This window comes from Anas platyrhynchos, chromosome 11 (genome assembly GCF_047663525.1).
Source record: "Anas platyrhynchos isolate ZD024472 breed Pekin duck chromosome 11, IASCAAS_PekinDuck_T2T, whole genome shotgun sequence".
Classification (NCBI taxonomy): domain Eukaryota; kingdom Metazoa; phylum Chordata; class Aves; order Anseriformes; family Anatidae; genus Anas; species Anas platyrhynchos.
In genome coordinates this window covers 16,597,278-16,619,054 of record NC_092597.1, presented here as the reverse complement: position 1 = coordinate 16,619,054, position 21,777 = coordinate 16,597,278, and the positions used below count along the sequence as shown (strand labels likewise).

Here is a 21,777-nt window from a genome sequence, read left to right as displayed (position 1 = left end):
CTACTGCACTGCTGCTTTATGCACAGGAGCTTCTGTGGACTTGTGTGGGTGTGGAAAGTACAGATAGTCACCCTGGCAAGGAAAGTATTCTGAATTGTAACTATTGCAGAGCATTAAACAATTGCCTTTGGTAAGAAATGCCAGCAAGTAATACTTAGCATATTAGTTTTGTTGTTGAAAATGGATTGTCTATGCATATATCTGAAAATCCCAATTAAATTCAATCTTGATGCTCGCAGCAGATAAGTATAACAAAGATTCTAAGTAATTTGCTTTCATACATATGAATAAAATAATTATTATGCAGCATATCTAAGTAGTTAGACACCATCAGAAAGTCTACCCTTGAATAACAGAAAGGGAAGAAAGTGTCCTTTCTTTTGTAGTCAGAAACAAAGTATTGACTATATATGGCACATTTTGGATTTTACTAGCTGTAAGATATTTTTCTTTATAAACATGACAGCTCTACTAAGCATGGTAGAAAAATTCACTGCTCTTGCTCAAATATCTTTAAGTTTTTCTTTATGAGAATGTGCTGAATGTTGTGTCTTTTAATTTAACATTGTCTGCACCATTGGTTCCTGTTGCAACTGACTCATTTTCACTGTGTGTTGAAATTAAGGAGCGTGTTCATCTGCCTATGGTATATTCTTCATTGCAGCTTTGTACTGGAAGCTTTGTCTCTGATGCTTAGATGTCAAGATGGTGCAGTCATATTTCATACTGTAAAGAATTGTCGGTGCTTCTACAAGTGAAAAAGTGGTAGCAATATAGTGACATGAATTACTCTGAACGTTAATTAAATTGGGTTGCAATTGATTACTGACAGTGTAAGTTAAAATTAGTAAACTTTTCTTTGTGTGCGCCTCTCTAAGGTTTCAGTGCAATGAAGTGAACTTGACTTATGAGGCAAGGCTCTTGCCAGGATAACTTAAAAGGCAGGATGAAGAAGTGAAAGCATTTGTTTACTAATATACTTATTCTAGACGGCTGAGATATTAGATTACATGCTTAATGTTTTCCCATTTTAATTTTGACATGAACAATAATATCTGGGAAATAACTGTAAGTTTCCAGTTCAGGGAACACATTTTGATTAGGGACTCAGAATTGCATGAAGGCATAAAAACAGCTATAATCTTTCTTTTCCTCTTGTGATTATTATTATGAATCCAACATCAACTCCTATTTGCATTTTCTTTCCTCCTCATTTGTATATTTTTTCCTGTGAGAAAATCATTTGAAAACAGTGACTTGTTAAATTATCAGGATTAGTTTACCTGAAAATGTCTGATGATAATATCATCTAAACCACATGTTCTGCGTACATCCTGATTACAGGTAAAATCCCTGCTATTTCCTTATGATAATCAACACCAGGTTTATACATCTCATTCAGAACTATCTTATAATAAATCCTCATATGTTCCAAATTCCTTATTGGCTTAGCTAGATATCTGGATGAAGAAAGACAGAGGTAGATGACACGCTGATCATGGACCTGCTACTGGAAAAAAAGCACAGATCATGGGTTAAGGTCCTGAATTGTAAGCAGCTCTAACACCTACCAAATGCTTGCATGCAGAAAGGAAATGGGAAAAGTTGAGATAGGAGAAAGGGAAGAGGCGAGCAGATCAGAGTCAGACACAATTCACCTTCCTTGTAGATTTGTCCATCTCCAAAATTGTACAAATAGGGCAGAATATTTATCACTTACTAACTGTTCATTATTTTAATGATTACAACTTAATAGCACCATAAGTCACAAAGGTTGTCTTAGGCAGAAAGGAGAAAATTCTTGACTGCATTGTCAGGGGAAATAGCCATGATCAGCACCTGTGTCCCTCTCTCTTCAGGAGTAAAGTCTTTAAGACATGCATGTTGCATATGAGTAGAAAGGTGTAGTAACTCGTAGCTGTAATTCCTGGGTATTAATTCCTCAGTGTCTTTAGCTGTGCCTGGGACTAAATATTACACGTCTTTAGCAGCATCCCTGCAAAAACTCTGTTAGCAGAAACTGAGCTTCAGTTGTCTTATTTAGGAGAAGTATCCCTTCTAATAACATGACACACCAAATTTTGTGCAAAACTTAATTGACAAGGATATATCAAGATGGATTTTCTTCAAAATGTGAGCGCTTCCTGTATATTTCCTAGTAGTTTACAGTAACTAAATGAGCTTCAATTTTTAGACAAAAACTGAGTTGCAGAATTAAAGACTGCTTTCATGAGCGCCCTTTTCAAGAGATCGATAACTATTTAATATTGACATTTGACTTAACAGTGAAAAAGAATACCTAATTTTTGGGACTTGCATGTACTGCCCTTTGAAATAGTAGAGAATGCTTTACCTAAAGGAGTTAAATGTGTCTGAAGCTGAAAATGGCACTTAATCTCAAAACAGGCAGTTCGTCTAAACAAGTCTTGTAAGTCACTGAAAGAGCTGTATTAAGAAACCAGATGAGCATAGCTTAATGTTCATCTGGTTTCTTTTCTTGCTCTGTCCCAAAATTAACAGAGTGAAAACTGCACAGTCAAATTTGATTTAAATGTTCTATGTTTTCTTCCAAAGGCCTGCAATTATTTCCCAAACTCTTATTTTACAAACACTTTCAAGCTATGTAAAAACCGTTCTTCTAATAAACCAAACTTTAAATCATGCCTTCTCTTTACTACACGTTACAAAGACAAAGCTGTGCTACTGCAGGGTACAGAAACACAACGCTTGAATCTGTAGAAACCCACAGCTATGCTATGATAAAGTACTGCTTATAAACATTTATCTAAAAAAAAAAAAAAGCATCTGCAGTTTCAAACCACACTGAAGTATTTACCTCAAACTAGAAGTTAGCTGTATCTGATGAAGTAAAATTAAAGTATTTTCACCAAGGCACTCACTCACATAGTTGCAATCTCTGATTTTTCATTATTCGGTGACAGTCTCTGCAAATCTAGCATAATAGTACAGAAAATAGTTTGCACCCAAGCACAGGAATCATGCTGTATAGTTAAAGAACACAGAAACACACACTGACAATAAGTTATTAAGCAGCATCCCTGTTTAAATGCTGTCAAACATGACTATAGAAAAAGCCACGAACCTAGCAGTGCTACTTCGGCACAGGACCGTACAGCAAGCACTCCCCTGCAATACACACACATGCACACAATGCAAAATTATTCGCTTAGTGTCACTGCACATCGGCTCGATTTCTTTACTCAATTTAGAAACAACAGCAACAAAAACCGTGCGGCTCTGACACTGGTCCTGGACCGGAGGTTGTCTCTCGCACAGCAAAAGCTGCAAGGCTTCGGCTCCTTATTAACCTCGGGAACCAGTGCCTGCTGCAATATCAGAGTCACTTACTGCATTGCTTCTCAGCGGAGCGAAAGTGGCTGCTCTTCCCAGCCACACATGGCTCTGCCAGCTGGAGGGGTTCTCTATTCAGCACGATTCAGCTCCACGGTCTCTGCGTGCGGAGGGTAATTGCCTCTGCTCCGTGCTGGGGTTTTCTGGCTGCAGTGACTGCTCACCCTATCCATTGCCTCTGGTGTATGCTAAGTAAGCAATCCCCTGGGTCTTCATAACGAAAGGATGAAGAGTCACAGCTCTCGAGAGCAGATAAGGTGTTCTGCCGAAAGCCACTGCTTCCAGGGCATTTTAAAGGCAAAGGGGCTGGGGATGCCTTCATCTCGTGCTGTAGTTGGTTATAGTGCAAGTTCTTCTGTTCAGTAACTTGCAGTTGAATTCGCAGCTGAGCGCTATTTTTATGTTTCAGAGAGATATGAATTTCTGTTACGAATTCAAGCTAATGCATTTTTCAATGTTGAGGAACGAACTCTTTCAGCCGAGCTTAATCTTCTGGTTTTCAGAAGTAGAAGTGAAAGGGGGGCAGGGGGTGTCCCAGCTCTGAAATGGAGTTTACCAGCTGTGCTTACAGAAAGGATACGGTCAGAAAGTAGCTCCCTAAAGCTTCATGGATTAACATTTCAGATTTAACACACCCCAAGAACTGTTCTACTCACCCATGGCAGTTGTCTGTAGGGTGTCTGTTAGGGGGAAAAATGTAGGGACTGGCCCTACAGCGTGCTGATGTGGCAGAAATAACAAACAGTAATAATAAAGAGCCAGAGAGAGGAAGAGCTGCAGCAAGAAATTCCTCATCAGAGATCCTACAGTAACATATTTGGCCATTGGGGAAGCTACGGGAGAATTGCACTCACTTTCCTCGTATCCAGCTCGAGGGAGGTGTACGGATGGGCAGTTTTGTGAGGCCTCTCTGCTGCCCACTCCAACGCTGACCTTCAGAGGGACTCTCAGGAGAAAAGACCCATTTCGGTGCTGTGCTTGCTTGTTACCCAGGCCTCCTGTGACCTGCTGGTGCTAATTGTGCCTAACCATGTGTGGCGAATCTGTGAAAAGAAACACATAACAGCCCTGAAGGTAAAAATGTGATGTTTTCTCCACCTAGGTGCCCTAATATGTAACACGGCAATCATTAATTAAGATTTCCTAAAATGAGACATTGTGTAAGATGTTGATTTAATCATCCCACTAAGACTCTTGGGCAGGGGAGATTTTGTGTACATAATAAACTTTGTAGGAAGATTAACTGGACCGTTTAGGAAAAGGGCAGGCAAGGACAGGCATCTGGAAAGTGCATGTCACATTTTTTTCCTACAGAAAGTGTTTTATTAGCTGGACTTCATTTTTTTTTTTTTTTTTTTTTTTTTTTTTTTTTCTGGTGTTACTGTATTAATGCAACTTTCTACAATACCCCTCAGCATCATTAATGCTGTTGGTATATCATTTTCAGGGCAGTACATTTCTGCTTGTAAAAATGCCAAAGATGCTCAGTCTTTCTAGCCCACAGATGTTGCTGGAAGGGTGGTGGTTTGCACTTTCACAAAAATAGCATCTTGGAGGAGAGGGGAAACCTACACACAGTATATTGGTGTCAGCATCAGTGGGTTCCTACAAAATGGGAAGACAGTCCTATAACAGAAAAACTGACCTTTTTTTTTTTTTTTTTTCTTTTTCTCTTGTGCTCATAGCTGTGTTCAGCACCTCAAATTTGTTGAGTCATAGAAAAGGCACCAACAAAGGTGCCTTGAATGTTAAGTTTATTGTACATAGTATTTATGTACTGGGTGCTTCTGGTTTAACTCTTAAAATGTAGAGAAGTATCAGTCTGTGTCCCAAGCACTTACGCAGTTAAAATCAGACAAAAGTATTCAGACCTCTAACAAACAGGATTGCCAGATGACAGCCTTGTTGCAAGAAGATCAGGAAAACCTGACTGGGTTTGTGAGCTGCAGCATTGGTAGCAGAAATAATTAACTCATCGTCGGGCCTCTCAGCTTTTATAAGACCCTATAGAAAGGCCCTCAATTTCTCCTCTTTATTTCTCTCTCACACTTTTGGAGCATATTCATCCTTCCAATAAGTCCATTTACTTCCCTTGGTTGGGGGATAAGTTATAATGAATTTCTTTGAAGTTGGAGTTGGACAAAAAGAATTGAGTCAGCACAGTAATTAGGAGTGAACCTTTTTAACATTCCAGTAGACACCAGAACTGGCCATGGGTAGATAAGTGGTTATTCTAACAAGCAGAATAATCTCATGCTATGGAGCTGTGGTGAGGGCAGAAGGAAGGATTATAGATTTCAGTGGATCATTTTCATCTGGTTTTCTGGGCTCCTTGCCTCAGCTCAATAACACAGCAAGCTCTGCTGTGCTAACACATCACTTTACTTTCTGTTAGTAGCAGTATTTTAAGCCCTGAAAACAAAAAGAATCAAGCAACTGATTTACTGGGGAGAGGCACAAAGGACAGCATTTACCATCTTTAAGAGACATTTTAAATCTAAAAGCACGGTTGCATGCTTTCCCTCCACCCTCCTCCCAGTTAAAAAAAAAAAAAAAAAAAAAAAAAAGTTGTAAAATAACTATTATATTTAAGGAACAGACCAATAAATACCCTGGAAGTGCAGGGCTGTCAGTTTGTTGTTGAATAGGAAAGTACCAGCACCTAAGAAGCAGTGTTGCACAAGATGATTTAACTAAAAAGCTTTTCCAAGCCAGCTGGAAAGTATATTATATTTGCAAACTGCAATAAAAGAGAATTGAATTTTAACCTTCCTGCTAGGGAAACATAAAAGGTTTATAATTGACTCTGGCTATACAATGGTGAAGAGAGCCAGAGAGTGCCTGTCTATGAGGAAAGTAAACTAGTTCACGTATGGATTTGTTTATCGTACCCATCACTCTCTCTCTCTCTAAATATATATATCTCATAAATACATCAGGATTTATATAGTAGCAACATAGTTGTGTCAAAAAAAGACTCCATAAGCTTAAAAGAATTTGGGAGCAGACTGGATATCCCTTCATTCAATTCCTCAGCGTGACAGTACAGGGCACGTTTGTTGTGGCTGCATTTAACAGCCCTACCAGTAGTTGGAGATAACTTGTGCTAGGTATTGTAGGGCAGAGAGAAGGTCATGGGCAGCTGAACTGGAGGCCAGTGTTTGCAGGAAGGTAATCTTGTCCCTCCCATTTCAGGTAGGGAATAGAAAAATGGGGAGGAAGAGACAGAAAAGCCTGTTCAAGTCACTTTGAACCTTCAGAGGATGAGGCTCTTCTGTGCCTTCTTCCAAACAGTAAAGCAAAACATCATCCATTTTCCTTTTTTAAGTAAATGATGTATATCCAATTTGAAATCTTCGCTCTCTTCATTATCTTTCAGCTGGCTTGGCAGTCAGCTGCTAACTGTGACCCAGAGAAATGGAGCACTCTACAAAGACTTCCTTACTACACATCATCTTCTGATAGTAACTGGGGGAAAATCAGCCTTGTATTATGTCCCAGAAGAAAAGTGGTTATAAAAAATAGATATTTGCATATTAAGAGTGAGGACATTAATACTTTGATGCGTGAGATCAGATTTGCATACATGCTAATGAAACAGTTATCATAACTAAACTGTGTTTAAAATTGCGGGGTGCACGCCCATGTGTAACTATAATGCTGATAATCAGTTTGCTATTATTCTGAAATTGTTTAAACTGAATAAAGAACACCTTAATTTTCAACAATAGTGTATAACTACAAGCTAAACAGGAATGCAATTTTTAGGAATCTGCTTTAAGTATGCAGCTTTAGTATTTTCAGATGAATTTCTAGAATACATCTTCATAGGAAGACCCTTTAAAAGTGAATGCACATGAGTCGTTGCTGTCACATCTAGAAGGACATTCTCAAGTCTTTCTCAAATTGATTTAATCCTGTTCCATTGGAGATACTACAGCTTGTGGAGATGAGCAAATGGAACCAAATACTCCATCACTGAAGAATCGTATTTGAATTAGGGACATGTTTTCTAATTTCATGGGAAAATTAACTGTAGGGATCATTATCTTAATTAGCTTGTATTTTTTTCTTAAATTAGCAGATTGTGTAGTGTACTATATTCTGTTTCTGCTTTTTTTTTTCTTTTGTTCTCTCAGAGCTGATACTCTTATTGACTTGCTACAAAACATATACATATTTAGTCTACAAATTTTTGTCCAGAACATTTTCTTTGTAAAGCCCTGAGTTCAGCTTTTACTTTACTTTGTCACTCTTCATGAATAATCATCTCTTTCAAGTCAAGAATGAGGGGGAAATCTTCCTGGAAAAATCTAGTTATGTCCCCAGTAAAACTGAGATAGGGATCATAGAACTTGAATTGGGTCTAGCTTAAAATGTTTAAGACCATTTTACAAAAATTGTAGTTCTTGTGACCAAAAATATATTTGGCACTTTGCAGGTGACGAAAAGGCAGCACTAGTCCTAATGAGCCTTTAGTTTGGCAAAGGCATGCATAGAGAGGATATACTACAGAGATGTGGGAAGCTATGGTTTTATATTTCAGCATGGGAGAAAGAAAAGCACAGAGTGTTACTGAGGAAAGAAGATGATGTGAACAGAAAGGTATGCAGACAGCCCTGATTGTCTATGAGATCAGAGAATGTCTTTTCTCCAAACACATTTTGGATTTGGATCTTGCTGTTTGTTTTTTGGGGGCAAGTGGTTGACTTCAAGCTCTGAAGGCTTATGTATTCAGTTTGAAGGTATTTTTGACTTGAGGACCAGAGCTAATCATAGCCTGAATGATAATTTAAGTAGAGTTGTTTGGATTTTGGCAGCATGGGGATGAGAACTTGAGGTGGTCAAGTTCAGCAAGAGATAGGAGCTACTTGGAGGCCTGAAGAAGAACAGAGGAGAGTGGCATTTGAGAATAGTGTTTTAGCTGCATCTTGGATTGGTTGAAGGAAGAAGGGAAGTGATACCTGGAGGCTGCGAATGAACCATAGCCACAGCTATCACATACTGGACACATACCATCACATACTCTTTCCAGCCTGGACAGGTTGTGGGATGACGCTAGAACAAGTGTCCAGTCCCTTACTGGGCTTCTGTTACAGTTATTTATTGCACAGTAGTGGGAGATAATAAAGTTCATTTCCCATGTGAATAGAGTTAATTTTACCTATCGGGTTTCCTTTGGTATGGAAAATTCAAAAGTGTAAGACAATTTATTTTTATGTAGCCAGTTCCCAAAAGCATCCAGGGGAACAAAAATGGCATGATCTTTTCTGAGAAATATTTCCTTCTCTTTCTCCTGTGTCTTTGGGAAAATGTACAATCTGATGAGCTCCTTATCTGTGCATCATTACTCTTATTCTCTTTAGAGTTGATGTCACACACTCAACAGTCTGGGTCAAAAGAAGTGCAATAGCAGAGAAAGCAATCTGGCTGCAAATGCAGCCAGAAGAAAGACAAATGCAGTGCTGCTGCGCTCGTGCTGTCCCATTAGCATTCTTCTGACCTAATCTAGAACAGTAGGGATGAGAGAGGATTCAGTTCTGAGGGTTCATAATTTTCTTCAAGGCTGGCTGGCACTGGTAGTGGTGGTTTCATGCAAGCAATTTGTTAAAGAATCTAGTATCAAATGATAAAAAGGAACACCTGCGAGTTATCTTGGTAGCTCAGTCTTTCTCCTCAAAAAGAATTGGATTGCTCCTTTCAATATCTCAGAGCTGAGAGCATTGAGCAGAGAGCTAAGTGAGCACTCGTGTAAGCAAATACATCTTGCTGCTTTGCGGAAACTGATGTTCTCATTTTTTTTAGTGGAAGTGAGACTAAATGGCTGTGGTTCATTTTGTGGTTGCTCTGGGAAGGTTGGTGAGCCCAGGATTTACTTCAAGTAACAGTGAGGGGAAAGAGTCTTCCGTTCATTTCAGCTGGCCTCTGAGGGCAGCCACAGACTACTATAACTTGTTGCAACACATGAATTTTGGCTTATTAGCTAATGTCTGGATACATCAAGTGGTTAATATTGGGTGCAAATCTGTTCTTAACACTTTATGTTAAGCAGCACCTAAAATATATGTATTAATATGCCTAGAAAACAAAATTTAATCAAGAAACAATTATAAGAAATTAGATTTTCTTAAGATATGGAGAACAACTCAAACCAAAAATAGGTCATTACAGGATAGATCATAAGACTTGCGGGTAGTAGGATCATACGTTACCCCAGGGTCCCTTCAAAAACTTGCCCACATGTGTATCCCTTGGAACAGTATGCAGGTAAAAAATGCATAATATGTGGAATGTGTAAGTCATAGATTGAGGAATAACAGCTATGAGCGAGCTCATTCATCTGTGCATAATTTTCAGATTATGTTGTTGTTACTCAGTATCACAAGATGTTTCTGACTGCAAGAACCAAAAAGCAAATATGGACTTGGAACATGAATTGGTTCGTCATGCCAAGTGGAAGGTTTTTCTTCTAGAGGTCAAATCATGTCTTTCTGCCATATATGCTTTGGGGTTTCTGTGCATGAGGCAGACATCTTGCTGTAGTTCAGAGAATTGCAGGAAAAATGTCTTAAAAGAACATAAACCTTCCACTCTTTGCCATTGTCAAAAGGAATAGATACAGGCTGTTGGGTTGAAGAGTAGTCTGAATGCATTTCCAAAAGTGAACTAAAAGTCAGGCTGTTGTTCTGTTTAGCTGAGCATAAAGAAAGGTAGAAAAGATGATTGGTTGGATATGAGTTAAGAAAAGATAGAAATGTCTGAGGGAAGTTATGATTCTCTTTTGTACAAAGACAACTTCATATTGCACGAGTAGTGATGGGAATAGGAAATCAGTCATATTAACTGATGTCTACTGGAGAATACTCTTATTCTGTCTCCATTCAAACTTACTTTGAAAAAAAAGAATTATTTTCAGTGGGAAAATGGCATGGTTTTTACATACTTTGCCTTTAGCAGAAACAGGAGAAGGAGGTTCCACCTGCACACCGTTTCCTGCTGAGCTTTTGATTTGTGCTTAGAAGCAAACCACTGTATAAATGATAATCAGGCCTCAAGTCCCTAGATTTCCTTTGCTGTTGTAAAAAGCACAGCTGGGATTCAAAAAAAATCATATATCCCAATCATGGAAAAAATCATATACCCCAAACTCACGGGTTGTTTTGCAGTGCACTTCAGTGGGGCTGATGCTCCTCTGGAAGTGAGGTTAAGCTAAGAACTGGCCTTTGGTTAGTGAGCCAGTAGGTGATGGGCTTTGGGAGGTTCACGTCTTTAGCTGCCGCGGTGCTTTTCTTTCAACAGAGCATTTTTTGGTTGTATAAAAAGCAGCACTTCTATGCCATGTTTTTTTCATTAGACAAAGTCATTTTCCAGGCTTATCCTCTGTGATTTCCAATGGGTGCTGTAAAACAGCATGCCAAGCCCAATTTAGACAAGAACGATTATCTCTGAGGTTTTCTATCTGATGTACTGGGTAAGATGGTATTTAAATTGCACCTGTGGGCTGATTATCCAGCCACACCACAAACCTCACTATGGTCCCGAGATCAAGCTGCGTAAATAAGACTTTTATTCTGCCTCTGTATCTGTAATGTATTGGTCTGTGCTGTAAGTGGGTTCTTGATTTGGTAAAATGAGCAGCTCTGATGAGAAAGATAGTTGTAAAGGTTAAGAGCAGAGATGTCTGTATCTTGATTTACCTGCTACCTGTAGTTCCTAATAAAACATTATAGTCCCAAAAATTAACAGGCATGGGAGGGAAAGACTGCATTCAGATGGGGAGTTTTCTGAGATAGAACAGTGCATTAGGATTTCTTTCATTGCACTGCCATAGCAAAAGATGCAAGATAAGTTTCAGTTACTAGTTCCAATAAAATCAGCTCAGTTTGGAGAGAAAATAAATCAACCTCGGGCACAACTAACGACAATTTCACCTGAGACCTCCATTTCTTTATGATGAAACTGTCAGACATTCTGAGCAGATCATGAGCACAATTTTTCTGTAAACAAAGAAGGCTTCATTATAATATCCACCATCTGATCTTCTCTGCCCGGTATATATTAACAATGAAAATAAAATGCCTTTCCTTGAAAGAGAAACTATAAAATAAAAGCAACAGAATTTCATTTTTCATTTTCCAAAGAGAAGGACATGGTTATACCACATGCATGTTTATTCTGCTGCAAGCATAGTTTTAAATCAGAATATCTCAATTTCTCAGCTGCTTAAGAAAAAAGCTCTGCTCCAATAAAGTTGAGCTCAATTATAAAACTTTATTACAGCAAACAAAACTCTCAGCTCCCTAGAGAGGAATAACATTAAGAATGACGAGTTGTTTGTTGTTTTATGACCAAGTGTCTGTGAAAGGTCCAGTGCTGAACTAATTTCTCTTAATTTTTTCTCATATGAGGATTATTTTTCCTTTACTAAAATAGTTTTAAAATCTCTGCCACAAATTGAAAGCCCAGAAAAAAAATTCCCCCTAGACTTCAGCCTTGTTATTGTAATATAATGGGTTTTAGGGTTTTGAGCTTTCAATATTTTTAGTAACCTGCAATTTCTTTTCTCATTTTAAAAAATAAATGAGGTTTGCTATTTATTTAACACTGCTAGACATTTTAGTATAATGAAAACGCAGAAAAAAATCTAGATAAGATAAGAATGAGGGAGTAACCATACCAGTGTGACTGATGGAAATCTTCCATTTCATGGGAATCCCTTTGCAGACTTTCTTATTAATGGCTCAACTAAGAAGGGAGGTTGTCCTGTTCTTTTATAAGAAGCCTTATGCATGGATAACAACTCTTACTTCTTTTTGCTACTCAGACCATGCTGATGGATCTTTTCCTTTCTTGCTAAGGAGAAGATCATGGCTTCCTACAAGGAGTCCCCTTGTCTAGAAGAATCTGAAGACTAGGACAGACTTCTCAAGGCCATCTCACAATCTGTTTCCACATCCTACTCCAAGAGCAGCTCAACAGAAAGCCTTCAAAGGTGGGAAAAGCGCTTTCTTCCTGCCATAGTGTCAGTGCACAGATACGGTCCATGATGCAACGGAAGCTACTCCTGATGTGCTACATTCCCATCTCTCTCTTTCTTATCTTCATCTCTCAAGATAGTGCAGCTTGTGAAATGCACAAGGCTTAAGACCATGCTGGTGCCAGGAGGCTGGAGGACCCAGCTGGGGCAGGAGGTGAGCAAGCCCTGGCAGCTGGCTGAGGCAAGAGCCGCACTTCATTTCTTCTAGCACGGCTCCTGCCAGGCACCCTGCGCGGCTGTGCTCACACGTTCACACTGTCTCTCGCACTCACCCACTCACTCTTCAGTGGATTAACATTGACATTCTTCTTGGAAAGAATGTGTTCTTCAGAAGCTCATGACTGCAATACGTGGCTATTTATAAATACCAGCAAGTTGAATAGTTTTCCTGCATTGCAAAGGAACATTTCCTAATTCTGCAGTGAGATAGTGCATTTTATAGAACAGTTGGATGTTTTGTCTGGGTGGATTTGGCAATGGCTCCAACAGTTTCTTATAAAGTACCATAAAAATCCTGCATTTGCTATTCCAGCTGTTTCAGTTCTACCTTGGTGCTGAATTAGGAGAAAATGGTTGAGATTGGCACTGAGTGAAAAGAGAGTGCTGGGCATTAACAAAATAAGTTTATTCTAGTTCATACAAGGATCCAGTTGACTTTAGGAAGGCTTTTATGCTTTCCCCTCACTGCTTCTGTTGAAGTGTGCCACCTTCTTAGCAGTGACTGAGGACAGAGCCATATTTGTGTCATCAAAAGACACAAAAGATTTTAATATAGTATTACATAGACCCAATCAGGATAAAGTTAATAACAGCAGTTGTTGCAGCCCTATCTTCTCTTTCATTCTCATGATTTTAATTTAAAGAAATTATAAAAAAAAAAAAAAGTAAGAAACCTCAGAATTTCTTGGGAAAATATTCTTGGTATAAAATGGTTTGTAAAAAGAAACATTATGAGAATATTATCTGTTTGGGAGGGGTGTGGGAAGAAAGACGGAGAAACAAGTGCTGGAAAACTAGAAAATGCTGAACAAAGGGGAAATCTGGCAGGTGAATTTCCAAAGTATGAAGGCTCTGAGTGCTATGATTTTTTTTAAAGAAGTTATCCACCTAGGCAATACCCCAGGTGATGACTTGCCTACCCCTCACTCCTTTTTTCATACGAATAACAGAGAGCAGAGAAGACCGACAAAGGAAAGCAAATTCAAGAGTCAGAGAGCCTGCAGGACAAAAGTCTTTTCCACCAGTGATCTAACCTATAAATCTGGGAATCGTTAGCATAGTGTTCTAGATAGCTAATCTTAATTGCTGTGGTTTGGAGAACCGGGGGAATTAAGTATACCGCTTTCATGAAGAGCCTATATGCATCAGTCTGTGCGTGTGAAGATTATTTATAGAATTAAGTACAAGAAAGCTGTTTAGTCTGGGTGAAGATGGAAACCAATGGGCAACAAAAGAGCAGCTGAGACATGATACCTGGGGTAAACAACTTCAAGGGAGTTAAAATAACAAAAACTCAATAATCAGTTGGGAAAATGCTATTTTTCAGGCCCAAGGCAGTTGCACAGCTGGCTTGCCAAGTCTAAGAGCCCAGAGATCAAAAAGAATATGAATCTTAAAAGGACCTCGTTGGAACAAGAAAGGAAGGAGTGGGTTGTGAGCAGCTGTCTGGGGATGAGTGGAAGAGCCTGAAAAAGGAAGGGAATGCAGCTGAGCCCGAAGATGGAGAAAACTGAACAGACTGCAGAAATGTAGGCTGAAGCTCACTGCTGCACAGTGCTTATTTCAGCAGCAGGTGGAAGTAAATCCTAGTGCACCTGGGAATATGGTAACTTGAAATATCTGATTACTGTAAAGACTTGCACTGATACCCAGGCTTTTGACAGGGCTTAATTTTTAGTGATCAAGGAAGAAGGCAAAATCTGAAACTGGATTTTGGTGCTGAAATTCCCTTACAGTTTGAGATTCAGCTTTGTTGTTGTTGTTCTAATATTTCCCTGAATTAGTCCCACTGTATTTTCTATGCAGTAGAAAAATTTGTTGTCAGCTTTACTCAGAAGGATCAGTAAAGTGCTAATGCCTTTGTCCAGTAATGTCCATGCTATTAATTATGGTGCAGTGCAGTTGTAGGGCAAGGAATGGTTGTTTTTAAGCAGGAATTGGTTCTTGGTGATGCCTATTCAAGAAAGCAAAGCTGACTGTTACTCACTTGGAAGGAACTAAAACCTATAGTGAACTAAGCTAAGCGACCAGTCATTTTGCAGGTGATGCACTGTTTGTATACCTAATAAAGAAACAACTTAATGTCAGTTGTAGGAAGCTTCTGATTTCCTCCTCTGAATGAAAATTAAATGTTTGGAAACTAATGAACATCCACTTATGCGCTCTGAGTCAATGCCTTAGTCTCATGAATATAAGGCATTTAGGATTTAACAGTATTCTTTTAGCTTATTTTTTCCAGAATTAAGATAAGATATCAAAGCAACAAATGTTTGAATAACTGACAAGGAACTCTGCTCACGGCAGTGTGCACAATTTCTTAAATTTTCATTTGCTGTAGGTTTGGCTCACTCAGACATCAGTGTAATACCATAACATGCTTGTGCTTTAACACCATCTGACTTAACATTCCCAATAGCGACTACTGGCTCTAATTCCTCATCTGTTCTTTGCTCCTTTTATTTATTTTCTGTTGTTACAGCTATAAACTCAAATTTTGACAAGGGCTTAAAAACCACAGAATTTGGGAATTGGTCATCCCTTCTGTCTTCATTGCAAAATGTTTTCTGTTTCTCTCATTGCCTTTACATTGTAGACCTGGTAGGTGTGGTTTAGGTCTCCCATCTACCAGAAACTAGAAATGGATGTGAAAGTACAAAATATGCACTTGTCTTTCTCAGGAGACCTTTAGCACCATGGAAAATGGAGTACCTGCGTTTTCTGTCTCCATTAATATTTTTCCTTAATAAAAGATAAAACATAATAATAATAAAAAAGACAAGCAAAAAGCTTTGGCAATTGTGTTGTAATTTTCCCCTTGTGAAGTTAATCGAAGTACAACAAAACCTCTTAATGAGCCTGCTGCTATTATTAGTAATGATCAGTAGGATCTGGGCTTTGAACCAGTGAGCCAGGAGGCTCTGAAGCTTAGATTTCAGGATGGATATAAACTACATTTTAGCAGGTAATTGGGATATTAGGGAAGAATTGCTCCTTGTGTTGGAAGCTCATGATTATTTTTTTTCAGCTTAACAGAAATAAAAGCACTAACAGCATCCCTGTAGTGATAAATTTGTGTGAATAGACAGAGAAATAATTAGCAAAGCCAGCTGAGCAAATATCATGGATTTGCATAAAGAAAAACTTGGTCTTTTACAGTTAGCGATATAAAAGCCACACACAACTGTGAGTTAAGGATAGAGAAACTTGTAGGGAGTGTTTGGATCCTACATAGATGAATAATTCAAACAGTACAAACAGTGTAACTGGAAAGGGAAAAAATATGCTAAATAGAAATAAAAAAAAATATCACATAAAGCTATTTCTTTAGAGTCCAAGAAGTTTAGGAATACATTACAAATGCAAAAAAAAAAAAAAAAAAAGTGAAACTGAAGGCTCAGGTTTCCAAAGAGAGTTATCAGAGGTAACAAGCTCCTGTTGGCTGATCTGCACTATCTGCTGGTGTTTCTGTCAATTATTGGCGAGTGGAAAAATCCTTCAAGGTTTGCTTAAAATCTCTGTAAAAGAAAGTATTGTATTGAAATTGTCTGGAAAGTATGTCTCTTAAGGTCGAACTCCTCTCAAAAATACCTTGATGGTGAACATAACGGTGAAGTTATTTTTCCTTTTTTCTTTGACTCTGACCCTAAGCCATACAGGCTAGGACAAGCCATACTCAGCCTTTTGGTAAATTAATTATGATCTTCTACGTGCATCCCTTCTCTGCTGTCAACATCATGTCTGCTAACTCAACTCCTGGCAACTACATTCAAATGCAATAAGGTTTTCTGCTGGAAACAAAAGCTCGCTGAGACAACAGCATGTAAGTGCAAGTATTGTCTGTGTGGGACGAGAGTTTAGGTTTGGAATGATTCTTTTATCTTTGAAGCTTTGAAAACCATAATAAATATTTGGGAAGCAGATTCCCTGACTGGGGTTTCTTTGAGATTTTTTGGAGTCCCATCGTGCCTGCCTCCCACCTCATCCCACAGATTTGTCTCATCTCTGTGCTGTGGCTTGTCAGTGGAGCTTCAGGCTCCATGGAGCAAGGACCGTTGTTTCCCTCACATCTCAGTGAGCTGGCTGCTGTGTGCTGTAAACATTTGCTGCAAAATAATAACAGCCTTACCAAGTGGGATTTGGTTAAACATCCAGTTATTGCTTTTGCATTTGGAATTTCTTCTTCAAATCTTCAGGAAAATATTGGGTTTTCTGAGAGGAAATCCCTCTGCAGCCTAAAAGCCAAAGCCCACAGCAGAAATGGGATCATTTAGCAGTGACCTCCACGCTGGAGTCTGTGCAGTTGGAACACAAAGCTCTAAATGTGCTGCCAACCTGTGGCAAAAGATCACCATTTTGGATTCAATCTTTGGTAGATATTGAGATAAATACTGTATTTTATGGGTGCTTAGAATTCTCCCAGTGGACCTGAACAGCAAATCAGTTTGCTGAGCAGTTGCTAACAGACCCTTCTCGTGTAGCTGAGTCCATTCCCTCACTTTTTCAGTAAAATGAATGTATGCCAATTTTATTATAGGCACACATCTGCCCCAGCTCATGTCAGCGTGGGCTCAGATGTCCAGGTCCACCCACAGATTAATGTTAGCAGGGAGTAGCAAGCAATGCAACAGCTCATTTTTTTTCCATCTCTGTAGAGAACTGGCCTGATGTTTCCACTGGACATAAAACTATGCTACCTCATGCAGCAGAGGATTATAAAGTCGATCAGAAATACCGTGCCACGGAGTTTTCAGAGTGACGTATATCCTCGTTCATCTGCCTCTCCAAAATTATTGTCCACCTAAGCAACTTTTCTGCATCTTGGTTAAGCGCCAAGCATGTTCTCAGCACCAGGCAGGAAAAAGGAAGGCTCAGTCCTGCTCCTCAGAAACCACCATCACAAATCAGGCATTGGCAGCCTTGTGAAACCCATGGGAGAGCCAGGTCTTAAATCGTCACACATTTGCAGTTCTGAATCGTTACTCAGTAGCATCCTTGCTGGCAATGGTCTGTGGACACGGAAAAAGTGAAGCCTGAAGGGCGATTTGAAAAAAGATAAGACATCGATGGCTCTGGCTCTGCACAAAACTCACTGGGCCTGCTTTGACATCCTGCTGGGTATGTTTGGTGACTAGGTAGGGCTGCAGAGTTAGTTGTGATGGCATTTTGCTCCTCAGATGCTCTGAACCAGTGGTTGTTCCCATCAGCAGGGTGAGAACTAGGAACAGCCCATGCTGTTTCAGGGAAATTCATTGTATTCCATCAGTGGTGATTTCCACGATTCCTGCTGCATTTTTGCCTTGGCTCCATCTGCAGCTCTTGACCCTTTCCCATGAATTCTCCTGCTTCTTTCCACTCCCATTCAGCATAACAGCACCAAGCATTCTGTTTGGTTTTGAAATGTAACAAGTTGTTTGAACTCACCACCAACAAAAACCTTTTCCTTGGGAAAAAAAATGCTTACAAATAAATAATGAAAAGTTTAAGGATCAAAAGCACTGAGCATCTCTGACTGATGTCAGCTGAAGTCTTCTCATTGACACTAACATCATTTATAGCTACATAAAGGCCAGGAAGATATGCACAGGAATTACACACACACACACACACACACACACACACACACACACACACACACACACACATATATTAAAGCTGTTCTTTGTTGAAAAATGACAAAGCATCTGGGAAATTGAGATGAGGGTTAAATAAATAGCAGATTAGATAGATTAATGATGATATACTTAAATAGGTAGGATAGGTTATCAATAACTTCATAACAGCTTTCTGGAGGTATTTAAGGCTGTCTGTTCACTCCACATAAATTTCATTTTCTGTTTGACAACAGGAACAGCGTATTGTCTATTGCCAGGAAAAAGTGCATGGGCAGGGCTGGGAGGGCTAGGTTTCATGTTTCTTCCACAGTACCTCATTGAACATAGCACCTTGATTTGTATGGAAAAAAAATCTTAATTTTGATTTATGATTTTTACTGTTTGATAGAGGGATGTCTGTCTTAGCTCTAATAAAATTGCAAAATATCTTTTTAAGCATTTATCCAATACTACTAATACTCACTGAACAGTGCAATAAAAATGTATTTGCAAAAAAAATGTATTTGCTGTCTTCCAACACCCATTCTCACAGAATGTACTCCACAAAAGGAAGTCCCTTTCATGCTCTTACAGCTCCTATTTATTCTTCCAATTTGTTCTAAGGTGATCCAAAATGTAGAACTGCAATGTCTTTGTATGCCCATGCATTTTCTCCTTCCAGCATGTATTCCAGCAGTAATCTTGTGTCATAAGTAAGTAAATAAAACCAACAACATATATTATTACCTCTTGCTGCTCTGTGTCTGCTGTCCAACATTACTTCATAACCCACTGAGTTTATTAGGGGGATTTTTGTAGGACGTTTCTGGAAATGCTGGTCAGATGTAATTCCACTGGAGTGAAAGAAATATTTTTTGACTTTGTGCTTTTGTATGTCGAAGCCAAGTTTATGTCTGGGTAGATGTTTTCTGTTGTTTTTTTTTTTGTTTTTGTTTTTTTTTTCCAGATAAGGCAGTAATACAACAAGACCACTGTCTCTGCATTCCTCATATTTAGGGTTTATCAAGCTTTTATTAAAAAGCTGTTTTTTTTTTTTTTTTTTTTTTTCTCTCAGAAATGTACCAGAGATGACATAACTGATGCCAGAATTTAGTTCTGTAGACCCTAAACTCATTTTCATTACATATTTAAGTTAGGGAGATAGTGATTAGCCAGAAATCTTTGCACCCATACTGTATTTACCTTTGCATCTTAGATCTTTTATTTATTTTGCACTCGTTCTTTGCACCAGTGCTGTGTTTGCCTCAACATCTCAGATCTTTTCTGTCCATACAACTGATGGCTTTCCTTGAATGAATTGTCTTTGCGCTCTTCTGTAGATCCATAGCTAAACTTATTTATGTAGGTGGAAATTAATTATGCCTCATCTTCTTAGGGAAACTGGATTCATGAATTGAATCTATTGAAGTATTATTGCTGATAAAATGATCTGTGTTTCATTTCTGGCCATATATTAAACTGCTGAAAGAGTTTAATAGATAGAAAAGAGAACAAGACAATCTTTTACTCATCAATGGAGCAGACTTAGAATAAAATGAATTATATTGTGCTGCATGTACCTGCTATAAACAGGCGTGATGTTCCCTGATTAACTTAGAGGCAAGGTGGGCAAATCACTCCATCCCTCTCTCCTGTTTCTGCCTCTGGGATCTTTGTTCAGGAGCCTGGCCAAGAGCTGAGCCATGAATTAGAGCTCCCTTTTCCCACATGTCCCCCTGTGCCCCAGCTGTCTGACCTTGCTGCCTCCTACACGTGGATGTAAAATAATATTCAGTGGAGGAGGCCAGCTGTGTAATTCATATTAATGCAAGAAATCGCACTGAGACAGACGGGATTCTTTGTGAAACTAAGGGTTACTTGTGTGACTCAGAGACCGAATGTTTTTCTAGGTGCAAGCAGTGTCATTAACGGAAACGAGGAATTCAACTAAGTAAGTCTTGATAGCTGGAATACCTCAATGCCACACAGTCAACAGCCAAATATACTGTGTGCTAAGAGTGTGGGAACAGAGAAACAAAAATATGGAAGTGAATAAGGAAGAGATCCTAATAGTTTAGTAAAGTTATTATTTTTTTAATTTTTTTTTGGTACAGCTTTAGTGCTTTTTTTCTGTGTCTCGCAAGTCTGTTGCACTAGCTAGTGTTGCTGTCTTTGTGATTTAAATTAAATTCAGTACCTCAGTCTCATTTACTGTTCATTTTACTCATTCTTTACAATGAGAAGGTCTTGCATCAGTATATGGCTTTAAACCACACACTAATGAGCACTTGCTCATTAGGCAAGGATTGCAGAATTTCACGTAATACTAGTGTGAAGCAGAGAAGATACTTTAAGAAATGCAATCTGAAATTCTCAGCATTGTAAACCTATCTTTTTTATAAGGCAAATTCAAATGACGTTTGTTTTGTTCAATTGGTTTGTTTTTTAGATTGTGCAATTGGTTATCCCCTCTATGCTGGACATGTATCTGTCCTTTTAACATCCACATATTGAAAATCCTGGAAATCCTGAAACAAAGAAAGCGGAACTTCAATTTTCTGGAAAAGTTTTCATCTTGCTGTGATCTACTTGGCCACTGGGCAATGTGCAGACAATTTAATACATTTGCTACTGTCTGGGTACTTAGGCTCATTCTATTCGTATTCTATGCATCATGTAATTCTGTGTTTCCACGTTATTTATCCAAGACATCAACCTAAATTATCTTTCATGTTTGCCAAGCATTGGCCTTACCTGCTGAGAGGCAAGGGTAGATCAAACCTCTGTCAGCACAAAACCTCACTGAAAGGGGTGAGATGAACAAACTCTTGGCCTCATTGAAGACGATGGAATTTTGCCATTGACTTTGTTGGATTCAAATTCTTTCATATGAACTCCAGCACTTTGCTTCAGGAGCAATGAACTACTGGCTTTGTGAACAGGCAGAGCACCATTCAGTGCGGTGTATGCAGCTCTCCGAGCCCTGTAAAGCTCTGCTGAGCTGTGTCATGGGCTGGCCTTTGCAATAAACTCCTACTTTCTATGAAAGTGAAAAAGGAAATTATTTGTTTTTGCCCCAAATTGTTTATTCATGAGAACAATCCCACGCAATCAAAAGAATTACTCAGATCAAACCGTTGTATAGCTGCAAGTCTCATGGAAAGTGACAGCCATACAATATTTACTTCTTTATGATGTTGCCAGAAGATCGTATCCAGGCAGAAATGTTAAGATGCCTGTTTTCCTTGTAGTTCTCTTTCCAGCCTTAAAACTCTAAGCATGAGAAGTAAGCAAAAAAGTTCCCTTACCTTGACTGTTGTTTCTTTTTTGTTTTAAAGCTTTGCAAGTAATAGAGCATGGTGTTGGCAGTAAGGAATTTCTGTCCTATGATTTGTGAGACAATTTGATTTTCTCAAAGCTGCTGGAGGTCCAAAGGAACAGCCTTGTAGACCTGCTTGTTCATATGAGTGAGGGACTTGGATTCCAGCACTTGTGGCTATTAACTCTGTTTCCAGCGTGATACAGCTTACACTGTGAACTCTGGGAGAGATATAGCCC

At 38.9% G+C, this 21,777-nt stretch overlaps 1 protein-coding gene and 1 long non-coding RNA gene across 6 annotated transcripts in view; one reads left to right on the top strand and one right to left on the bottom strand.

Annotated features, from left to right (window-relative positions):
- LOC140003435 (uncharacterized) overlaps positions 1–16,556 on the top strand; it is a 51,767-nt gene extending 35,211 nt beyond the window's left edge. Inside the window, exons 2-3 of one of the 2 annotated variants that reach the window (XR_011812049.1) lie at positions 12,231–12,364; positions 13,956–16,556. This is a non-coding gene — a long non-coding RNA (uncharacterized lncRNA). Of the gene's footprint in view, positions 1–12,230 lie in introns of both variants that reach the window. The other variant, XR_011812048.1, reaches the window with a different exon arrangement.
- CTXND1 (cortexin domain containing 1) overlaps positions 1–19,061 on the bottom strand; it is a 50,113-nt gene extending 31,052 nt beyond the window's left edge. For 2 of the 4 annotated variants that reach the window (XM_038184709.2, XM_027466397.3), the window contains exon 1: positions 3,370–4,216. The gene's annotated coding sequence lies outside the window, so the exon portion shown is untranslated. The other 2 variants (XM_038184708.2, XM_038184707.2) reach the window with 2 other exon arrangements.
- Positions 19,062–21,777: the final 2,716 nt, after the last annotated feature.